Below are 10,203 nucleotides of genomic sequence, written 5' to 3' on the forward strand. Positions count from 1 at the left end.
CGTCAGAGATTTTAGATAAGTGGGTGATGGAAAAAACGGAAACTTAATTTAAAGTATTTTGGAAAGCTATAGGCGCTAATGAGCTACTGCATTTCTAGATAATTACCAGAAGAGGGGGCTCTATATCAGCAGTTGTTATTTAACACAAAGTGTGTTACTCTGTGGCGCTCAAAGAAAGACTTCAGCACTCGTGCATGTTTTTTGACTTTAAATTTCTTCAGTGGTGCTTCTGTGTCTCCCATCCCATGAGCCTTTTTCTTTAGATTTTCAGTGCTGTGCTAACGGCTTTGCACTTGCTTATTAGGCTGTTGGGGGGGTTTGGGTGGGGGGTTTGCTCTTCAGGAGTATTGTGTCATCATGGGAGTTACTGAAAGTCTCAGTCAGCCTTTTTCATTGTTGTTCCATTAACATTTCCTCAACATCAGCAGTGAAATCCATCACAGAGCTCATCTGAAACATATCCATCTTTTCCACCATACATAGGTTTTTTAAATTTATTCTTTATCTTAGCTATATATATATATATGTGTGTGTGTGTATATATATGTGTGTGTGTGTGTGTATATATATGTGTGTGTGTGTATATATGTATATACAGTTAAGCCCATAATTATTCATACCCCTGCCGAATTTTGACTTAAAGTTACTTTTGTTCAATATGCAAGTTCTTTTGTGAGCAGAAATGACACAGGTGTCTCCCCAAAGATAATAAGACGATGTACAAGAGGCATCATTGTGGAAAAAAATATTTCTCAGGTTTTATTTATATTTTAGCAAAAGTATCATGTCCAGAATTATTCATACCCTTCTCAATAATCAATAGAAAAAAAGCCTTTATTGGCTATTACAGCAATCAAACGCTTCCTATAATTGCAGACCAGCTTTTTGCATGTCTCCACAGGCATTTTGCCCATTCATCTTTAGCAATGAGCTCCAAATCTTTCAGGTTGGAGGGTCTTCTTGCCATCACCCTGATCTTTAGCTCCCTCCACAGATTCTCAATTGGATTCAAGTCAGGACTCTGGCTAGGCCACTGCAAAACGTTAATGTTGTTGTCTGCTAACCATTTCTTCACCACATTTGCTGTATGTTTTGGGTCATTGTCGTGCTGAAATGTCCACTGGTTCCCAAGGCCAAGTTTTTCTGCAGACTGCCTGATGTTGTTGTTGAGAATCTTCATGTATTGCTCTTTTTCATGGTGCTGTTTACTGTGATTAGGTTCCCTGGTCCATTGGCTAAAAAACACCCCAAAGCATTAGGTTCCCACCACCATGTTTGACAGTGGGGATGGTGTTCTTTGGGTTGAAGGCTTCTCCATTTTATGCCAAATGATCACAATGATGCCAACATCATTGTGACCAAATAATTCAATTTTTGTTTCATCTGACCATAACACTGAAGACCAGAAACCTTCTTCTTTGTCCAGATGAGCATTTGCAAAGGCCAAATGAGCTTTTGCATGCCTTAGAAGTGCCTGGAGAAGTGGCGTTTTCCTTGGTCTGCATCCGTGGAACCCAACAGTGTCCGTTGGACTGTCTGGCTTGAGACATTGCCACCAGCAGAGCCCAGATTCACCAGAATGGCCTTGGTGGTGATCCTTGGATTCTTTTTCACCTCTCTCACTATTCTCCTGGCCAGCACAGGTTTCACTTTTGGCTTCCGACAACGTCCTCTGAGATTTTCCACAGTGCGGAACATCTTGTATTTTTTAATAATACTTTGCACTGTGGCCACTGGAACTTGAAAACATTTGGATATGGCCTTGTAGCCCATTCCTCACTTGTGAGCAGCCACAATGCACAGCTGCAGGTCCTCACTGAGTTCCTTTGTCTTAGCCATGAATGTCCACAGACCACCTGCAGAGAGCTGCTGTTTTTCACCTGTTGAGTTGATCAAAACAGCTATTTCCAATTAATCAGGGTAATTGGGATGCTTTAGAACAGCTTTGACTATTTGGAATGGATGGAACTTTGGATTTTCCCAGAGACTGTGACAGTTTGTAAAGGGTATGAATAATTCTGGACATGATACTTTTTGCTCAAATGTAAATAAAAGCTGAGAAATATTTTTTCCACAATGATGCCTCTTGTACATCATCTTATTATCTTTTGTGAGACGCCTGTGTCATTTCCAGTCAAAAATAACTTGCTAGTTGAATAAAAGTAACTTTAAGTCCAAATTTGCAAGGGGTATGAATAATTATGGGCTTAACTGTATATATGTGTGTGTGTGTGTATATATATATGTATGTATATATATATGTGTGTATGTATATATGTGTGTATATATATATGTGTGTGTGTATATATATATATATATATATATATATACATATATATATATATATATATATATATCTCTATATATATATATATATGTGTATATACATATATGTATGTATACTTTAAAGTTCTGATGCTGGTCTATAAAGCTCTGAATGGTTTAGGACCAAAATACATCAGTGACCTCCTGACCCTGTATGAACCTTCCAGATCCCTCAGGTCATCTGGATCCTGTTTTTTATCAGTTCCCAGAGTCAGAACCAGACATGGAGAAGCTGCATTCAGCTTTTATGCTCCATATATCAGGGAGTTTGTTCCAGATATATGGAACACTCAGTTTATTTAAATCCAGGTTGAAGACTCACCTGTTCCCAGCTGCATATGAATAAAGCACCAAATCCGCAGTGTTTTACTTTTAAGCTTAAATTTCAAAACTTACATGTTAACTACTGATTTTATGTACTGTTCCTTTCTTTTTTTTTCCATTTTAAATCATGCTTTTTATTTGTTTTTGTTTTTTAATGTCTCTGTAAAGCACTTTGAATCACCTTGCTGTTGAGTTGTGCTATATAAATAAACTTGCCTTGCCTAAATTGTAGAGCCACCTTTAGCAACAATAACCTGTACAGCTTTATCAGTCTCTCATAATGTTGTTGAGGAGTTTTGAACCACCTGTCTTTATAATCTTGCTTCAATTTTATTTATACAGCCCCAAATCACAACAACAGTCGCCTCAAGGCGCTTTATATTGTAAGGTAGACCCTACAATAATACATACAGAGAAAAACCCAACAATCATATGACCCCCTATGAGCAAGCACTTTGGCGACAGTGGGAAGGAAACTCCGACAGAACCAGGCTCAGGGAGGGGCGGGGCCATCTGCTGCGACCGGTTGGGGTGAGAGAAGGAAGACAGGATAACGACATGCTGTGGAAGAGAGACAGAGATTAATAACAGGTATGATTCAGTGCAGAGAGGTCTATTAACACATAGTGAGTGAGGCCTGCACTTAGAATACTTCGGTACAAAGAGGAGTTTATGGTCAAACTCAGTGACAGCAGGTACGATGAAGTGTTTGTGCTGATATCCTGTTTGGTTTAGAGATGGCACGATACCACTTTTTTATGTCCGATACCGATACCGATATCATAAATTTGGATATCTGCCGATACCGATATTAATCCGATATAGTGTGTTTTTTAATCAATAAAACTGTTTTTTTAATATCTTGCTGCATTTTGTATAAGTTCATACTCAAGTTGAAATAAACAACAACACTAAAGCTATTCTGTTATACCTGTATGTAAAAAATACACTGCACCCAAAATATTTCATAGTTCAGCAACACTGATCAATCTAATAAACTTAAACCTACTCCATCCTCCCTATTCTGGTATTTTAAAGAGTACTTAGCAGAAATATTAAGCAACCTAACTAATAGGGTTGCAAACTCCCAACAAAAAAAATAGGAACCACCCCCACCCTCCACCTCATGATGCTTAATCGACATAATCAACTTTAATTTGATGCAGTGTGAAAAAAATGCACAGAAATAAATTATTTTTCAAGAATAATTAAATAGATTCAACATCTTTCTTCAACAGAATTGCAGACTGCACAGACGGTACCTTCCCAAAGGAAAAAGTACTATAGCTTACTAGGGTATATTAGACTTAACAGTTACTATATACAGTAATGGACTTCTATACATTTTACATCAGATTAAAAATTTGGGTGTAAGATTCAGATAATTATTTATTAAAAGTTAGACATTTTAAATGAGAATAAGAAAGAAAAGTCTTTGTGCCCCTTTTCCTGTTAATGCCCTATCGGCCCCCTGGCTAAACTTTGCTAGATCCGCCCCTGCACAGTTACCAGCCGTCAGCTACGTAGAAAAGGATCCTGGTGTAGAAAGTAATATTAAATACATTCTAACAACTGCTTATCAAGGTTAAACGCGCCGCTGTTGTTCAGCCGCTGGTTTCCTCTTTCTGGTGCAAAGTGGGCCAAAACAAACAAGAGAGACGGACTCGCGACAGAAAAGCCGATCAGCTGATCATTGAGGAGTTTCATGAAGTAGCGGCAGGAGAGGGAGAGAGAGAGAGGCAGACGCTCCATATATCGGTGGTTAAGCTTAACGCAGGTACGCTTTACAAACATTCAGAGATGAACTTACACACTTGCTTTACTTCTCTCTGGGATAACTTCCTCGGAGATGAATTGCTGGATTGCTAGAGAGGCTACAAATACACACAGCCGCTCTATCATGTGAGCACACTGCTCTGACTGCTATGGTTATGAGCCGAGTTACGCCGTGTCGCAAGTTTTGTGAGATGCTTTTTTGATATTTAATGGATCGGATTACATTTTTTATTTTTCGCCGATATCCGATCCAGTAATTTACGTCAGTATCGGACCGATACCGATACGTAATATCGGATCGGTCCATCTCTAGTCTGTATACCAACTTGCCTTAAGTTTGTTTTTTTATTCCGACTTGCTATGCGGTGATTTGGACAGCATCTCTGTACAGTAGAAGGTGAGGCTGTCTGCATCTTCCTCTCCCATTAAATCTAATTTAGCTCTGCACAGGCAGGTTGAGTGCTACTAAGCACTGCTGTCTCTCACTAATATGGGGAAACTACAGCTAACAGCACGACCCAATACGAGGTCAGAGAAAACTGCTCTCCCTTTGGTGAGAGTTTGGAAAATGTTGACTGATTCATCTCACAGCTGTGCTTCGTCCTGTTTTTCTCCAGTTAGTCCACTTGTCTCTGTTGGCCTTTTAAATGCAACCATATTCTCTCTTTTTTATTTATTTATGTTTTGATGCCATTCTGTCTGGAGCCCCTAACTTCAACTTCAGCTCTGCTCTCCGGAGGGAAATTTGGTTGGCTGCCAGAGCTTAAAATACTCATAAAAGCATCCCACAAATAGGACAACGAAGCTAAAATATAACTGGAATAAATAACAGATCAGGGTCAAAGGCACCACTCCTGAGAGATAAACCCCAACATCAGGAGATTATTATGACTTTCTGTTGACCCCCCCGAGGCTATAAAAGCGTATTAGTTACAGTCTGAGTAAAATACCGAATGCAGGGAGTCATATCACATTAAACATTTAGTACTTTAAGAAAAAACCCCTGAAATGTTTCTCTTTTGTTTTGGGCAAAATTAAACTGCAAACTGTATTTCTGCAGCAGCTTTGCTCATTACCACAAATAATGTCATTTCAAAAGATTTAATGAGAAGGGAGGCAGGTAGAGACACTCCAGCCTGTGTCCACCATCAGCTTACTGAAATGAGATGTATTCACCATTTTCTGTAACTGCTGTGATGTGCTGTGTGTTAGCACACAAAGACTCTACCAGTAACTAATACTGAATCTTATTATGTTGTTGAAAAGGTTTGTTGTTATTTATCTAAACAAAAAATAAATAACTAAATAAAGTAAAGGACGATGATTACCGGTAATACTTAATTCTTCAAAATATGTATATAGGCAAAAATAATAATACATCGATGCTATACCTAAAAAAACAAGCAGTCAAAAAAAATGAATTGTGTCAAAGACATAATATATAAATATCAGGGCTGTCAACGTTAACGCATTAATTTGGCGATATCACGATTGATGCAATTAATATTTTTAACGCAATCGACCCATCCGGAGCGCAGAATGACTCAAAATCCCAGAAATTTCTCTGTCAACTCATTTTGGTTAGTTTGTCCAAAGTTCGTCCATCCTGCACTCCAGATGGGTTGATTGCGTTAAAAATTGTAATTGTGTTATTCGTGATGACGCATTAACATGATAGCCCTAATAAATATACAACAATGGACAGTTACATTCCTGAAAAACACACGAACAAACAGCAGGTCATTGCTCCTATTTAAGGCAGCATATAATAAATAAATAAATATATCTCAATACCAATATGACAACTGCACAATATATAAACAAAATTGCTCAATCAGAGAAATGGCAAAAGAGCTAAATCATCATTGAGTGCTGGTAATTTAGTAACCTTTAATGTAGCAATCCAGACTGTTCTATAAGACAGCTGAGTCACCTCATAGCCCATTAACAGAGGTAGACTAAAGAGATTTTAGATTCAAACATACATTAAGGTAGGACTTGTTTGAACAGTCTTGTAGGAATGGGGTCTAAAAGACATGTTGATGGTTTGGGCTGAATTGTTAAAGCATTTAACAACTGAGTTTTTCTATAACAGAAAAACTCCATAAACAGCAACATGCAGCAGAATGGAGGGAACTTTAAATGCTGAAATAAAACGTCAGCGTGTTCAAATATCATCCAACCGTCTCGGCTGCAGCTCCTTGAATATGACATTTACCAGTGTGTAACAAACAGGAAGTTTTTGGACCTTTTCTTTTGAGGACAGTTACAGTTACAGTTACATCCTCGATATTGTCTGTCACAGGTTTAAATGCATAAAAATACTCAACAACTGCCTCTGAGCTCATGTAAATAAGTAACCAACTGATAAGACGATATAATCCTGACCTTTCATAAGCCCAAGTTTTGACGTTAAAGCTGTACAGCTCGCTACAGTTCACGCCATTTATAGGAGCAAATCTGAAAAAGCCACACAGGTTATTCAACTCTAGCAATGAGTATTACAGAAGTATTAACTCTGAGATAAAAACTATTCAGGTCACTTGGAAGCTTCTTTGAAGTAAAAACCATCCAGTGAGATTATGTAACCATTGTGAAAGAGTTTTGTATATTTCAGGTTTGCCTTTTTTCTGCATATTCACCAAAAATAGATCCTTATTTGATTGGAATGACCTACTTAGTTTGACACATGCATCATAGATATGTTCAAACAGTACACCTGTGCATTGATGAGTCAGATCTGGGATCAGTGGCTCTACAGGACATTTAGAGTAGTTACTATGCCACAAACACTTTGCCTTTGACTTTGATGGAATGAACATAGCTCAGAAAGTTGAGATGGGGCAACAAAAGGCTGGAAAAGTTATGACATTTATGCATTCCCACTCCAACACAGCTGAATCAAATGGTTGGATTACCTCCTCTTCAGCATGCCATCAAGTTTGGCAAAGGCCTAATAACAAGCCATTCATTTGATTCAGGTGTGTCGGAACAAGGATGCATCTAGAAGCTGCAGGACAGTAGCTCTCGAGGACTGGAGTTGGCACCCCTGTTTTAGAGCAACCTATACTACGATCCAGTCTATTTCTTTTTAAGCAAAGCTCTTGCACATTTTAGTAAAACAATGTTAAACTGCATTCTGCATCTAGTACAACAGCACAGCTTCATAGTAGAAGGGTGTGGGTGCTTAGGTGACTTGCTTGCACTCCAGATGTTACATCAAAGAAGACCCAGGAATGTTGAGCAGTTAGAATCGTCTATCAGACAACAATGGAGCAACATGACAAAAGTCCAGAAGCTGGTCTCCATGGTTCCCGGACGTTTATGGACAGTTGTTTGAAGAAGAGTGAATGCTACGCCGTGGCAAACATGACCCTGTTCTAAAGTGTCGCTGTCATGGAACTCAAATAAGCTAAAATCTTTCCCTAACTGGTACGTTTTCTCATTTTCTTATTTGATGTGTTTATTATGTTCAACTGTGAGTAAAATATGGCTGTATTAGCTTTGCAAATTGTTGCATTTTGGGTTTTTCTATTCTCATTTTGACACAGAGTCCAAACTTTTTCCAAACTGGACTTGTAGAAGAAGCAGGTTGACCTAAAGAGCGGGAGGAATGAAGGGGCATGAAAAGAGGGATTAATGTGCAGAGACTGAGATGGAAATCAAAACTGAGGATTAAGCTGAGAATCGGAAGAAGAGTTTGGGTCTTAAAAAGACAAAGATGGATATAAAAAGAGGTAAAGGGGCTGGATTAAGAGACGACAGATAGGCACGAGGTGTTGAATGGGGCAGGAAGAATGCAGTAATCACTCATATCAGGTCAAAAGCTAAACATGAATTAAAGACTTTGGGAGTAGTTATATAAAATGTGAATGACGAATGAGGTCAGACTTGGAGGCACATGCAGATTCTTGTTAAAGTCCACTTTGCTTAACTTATGATTAGTGAAATGGAACAAAATAAAACGCTTGGTGAATGCCCACAAAACTGATGTATTAAACCTAAATATTGTACAATATATGGACTTTAAGTTAAACATGCCACAAGTCCAGCTTTTTGTAGTTATAGCGCAAGAAATCAGACCTTATTTTAATCTAGAGAAGTTTGTGTAACAGACATTTTGTATGTATTATGTTAATGTTGTAGCTGTTAGTCTTAAAATTAAGATCTTTTTGCTGTAATCAAAGTAAGGCAATGATTGCTTTTCTAAAGACCTTTGAAAAAAGTAAGAGACCTCAAGGTTAACTTGATTCATTCAGTGATTCAATAATTCATTTCTTCTGTTCAGTCAGTGAGTGAGGATTAGATCATCTTTATGCAGACCCGGCCTCCCTGTTGGATTCTGCCGAACCCTGTTGGCTGTCTCACACTATTTGTGTGTGTGTGTGTGTGTGTGTGTGTGTGTGTGTGTGTGTGTGTGTGTGTGTGTGTGTGTGTGTGTGTGTGTGTGTGTGTGTGTGTGTGTGTGTGTGTGTGTGTGTGTGTGTGTGTGTGTGTGTGTGTGTGTGTGTGTGTGTGTGTGTGTGTGTGTGTGTGTGTGTGTGTGTGTGTGTGTGTGTGTGTGTGTGTGTGTGTGTGTGTGTGTGTGTGTGTGTGTGTAGCTTCGTAGCAGTCAGTACGTCCACATGCTGATCTGAGCTGACTGTCGGGCAACAGATGGACATCTTAATCTTCCTCATCATCCCCTCCTCCAATAACACTACCATTATAGCATAATGGTGTCTGGTCTGGCCACCAGAGACACAAGATTGATGCAGTGGGCTTTTCCCCCAGAATAACATAAACACTGAAATCAGCTGATTTGGTAGCAGACTAGCTTTGATTTTCTTTGTTCTATCTATCTATCTATCTATCTATCTATCTATCTATCTATCTATCTATAAAAAAATCTGTAGATGGTTAATGGTGTTAAGTTCATGGTTTTTCTTTATTTTCATGACTATTTACTTCATACATTCTCTCTGAAGGCATCAAAACTGTGAATGAACACATATGGAATTGTGTAGTAAATAAAAAAGTGTGAAATAACTCAAAACATGTTTTAAATTTGAGATTTTTTGAAATATCCGCCCTTTGCTGTGATTACTGCTTTCCACACTCTTGGCATTCTCTTCATGAGCTTGTCACCTGAAATGGTTTCCAACAGTCTTGAAGGAGTTTCCAGAGATGCTGAGCACTGTTGGCCCTTTTGCCTTCACTCTGCCGTCCGTCTCATCCCAAACCATCTCCAATGGGATTGGGTCAGGTGACTGTGGAGGCCAGGCCATCAGGTGCAGCACTCCATCACTCTCCTTCTTGCTGAAATAGTCCTGACACAGCCTGGAGTGTGTTTGGGGTCATTGTCCTGTTGAAAAATAAATGATGGGATGGCATGTCGCTGCAGGATGCTGTGGTAGCCATGCTGGTTCAGTGTGTCTTTCAATTTTGAATAAATCTCCAACAGTGTCACCAGCAAAGCCCCTCCCCCACACCATCACACCTCCTACTCCACGCTTCACGGTGGGAACCATGCATGTAGAGACCATTCGTTCACCTTTTCTGCGTCGCACAAAGTCACGGCGGGTGGAACCAAAGATCTCAAACTTGGAGTCATCAGACCAAAGCACAGATTCCCACTGGTCTAATGTCCATTCCTCATGTTTCTTGGCCCAAACAAATCTCTTCTGCTTGCTGCTTTTCCTTAGTCTTGGTTTCTTAGCAGCTGTTTGACCATAAAGGCCTGATTCACACAGTCTCCTCTGAATGAGACACGGCGGGTCCAGAGATCAGTTTTGAGCC

At 39.2% G+C, this 10,203-nt stretch overlaps 1 long non-coding RNA gene across 1 annotated transcript; it reads left to right on the forward strand.

Moving 5' to 3' along the window:
- Nucleotides 1-7,422: 7,422 nt before the first annotated feature.
- On the forward strand, nt 7,423-9,326 carry LOC120434090. The gene is made up of 3 exons (XR_005608944.1): nt 7,423-7,857; nt 7,977-8,162; nt 9,027-9,326. It is a non-coding gene; the product is annotated as an uncharacterized LOC120434090 (long non-coding RNA).
- The last annotated feature ends 877 nt before the right edge of the window (nt 9,327-10,203 follow it).

The sequence above is a fragment of the Oreochromis aureus genome, linkage group 17 (genome assembly GCF_013358895.1).
Source record: "Oreochromis aureus strain Israel breed Guangdong linkage group 17, ZZ_aureus, whole genome shotgun sequence".
NCBI classification, from domain to species: Eukaryota; Metazoa; Chordata; class Actinopteri; order Cichliformes; family Cichlidae; genus Oreochromis; species Oreochromis aureus.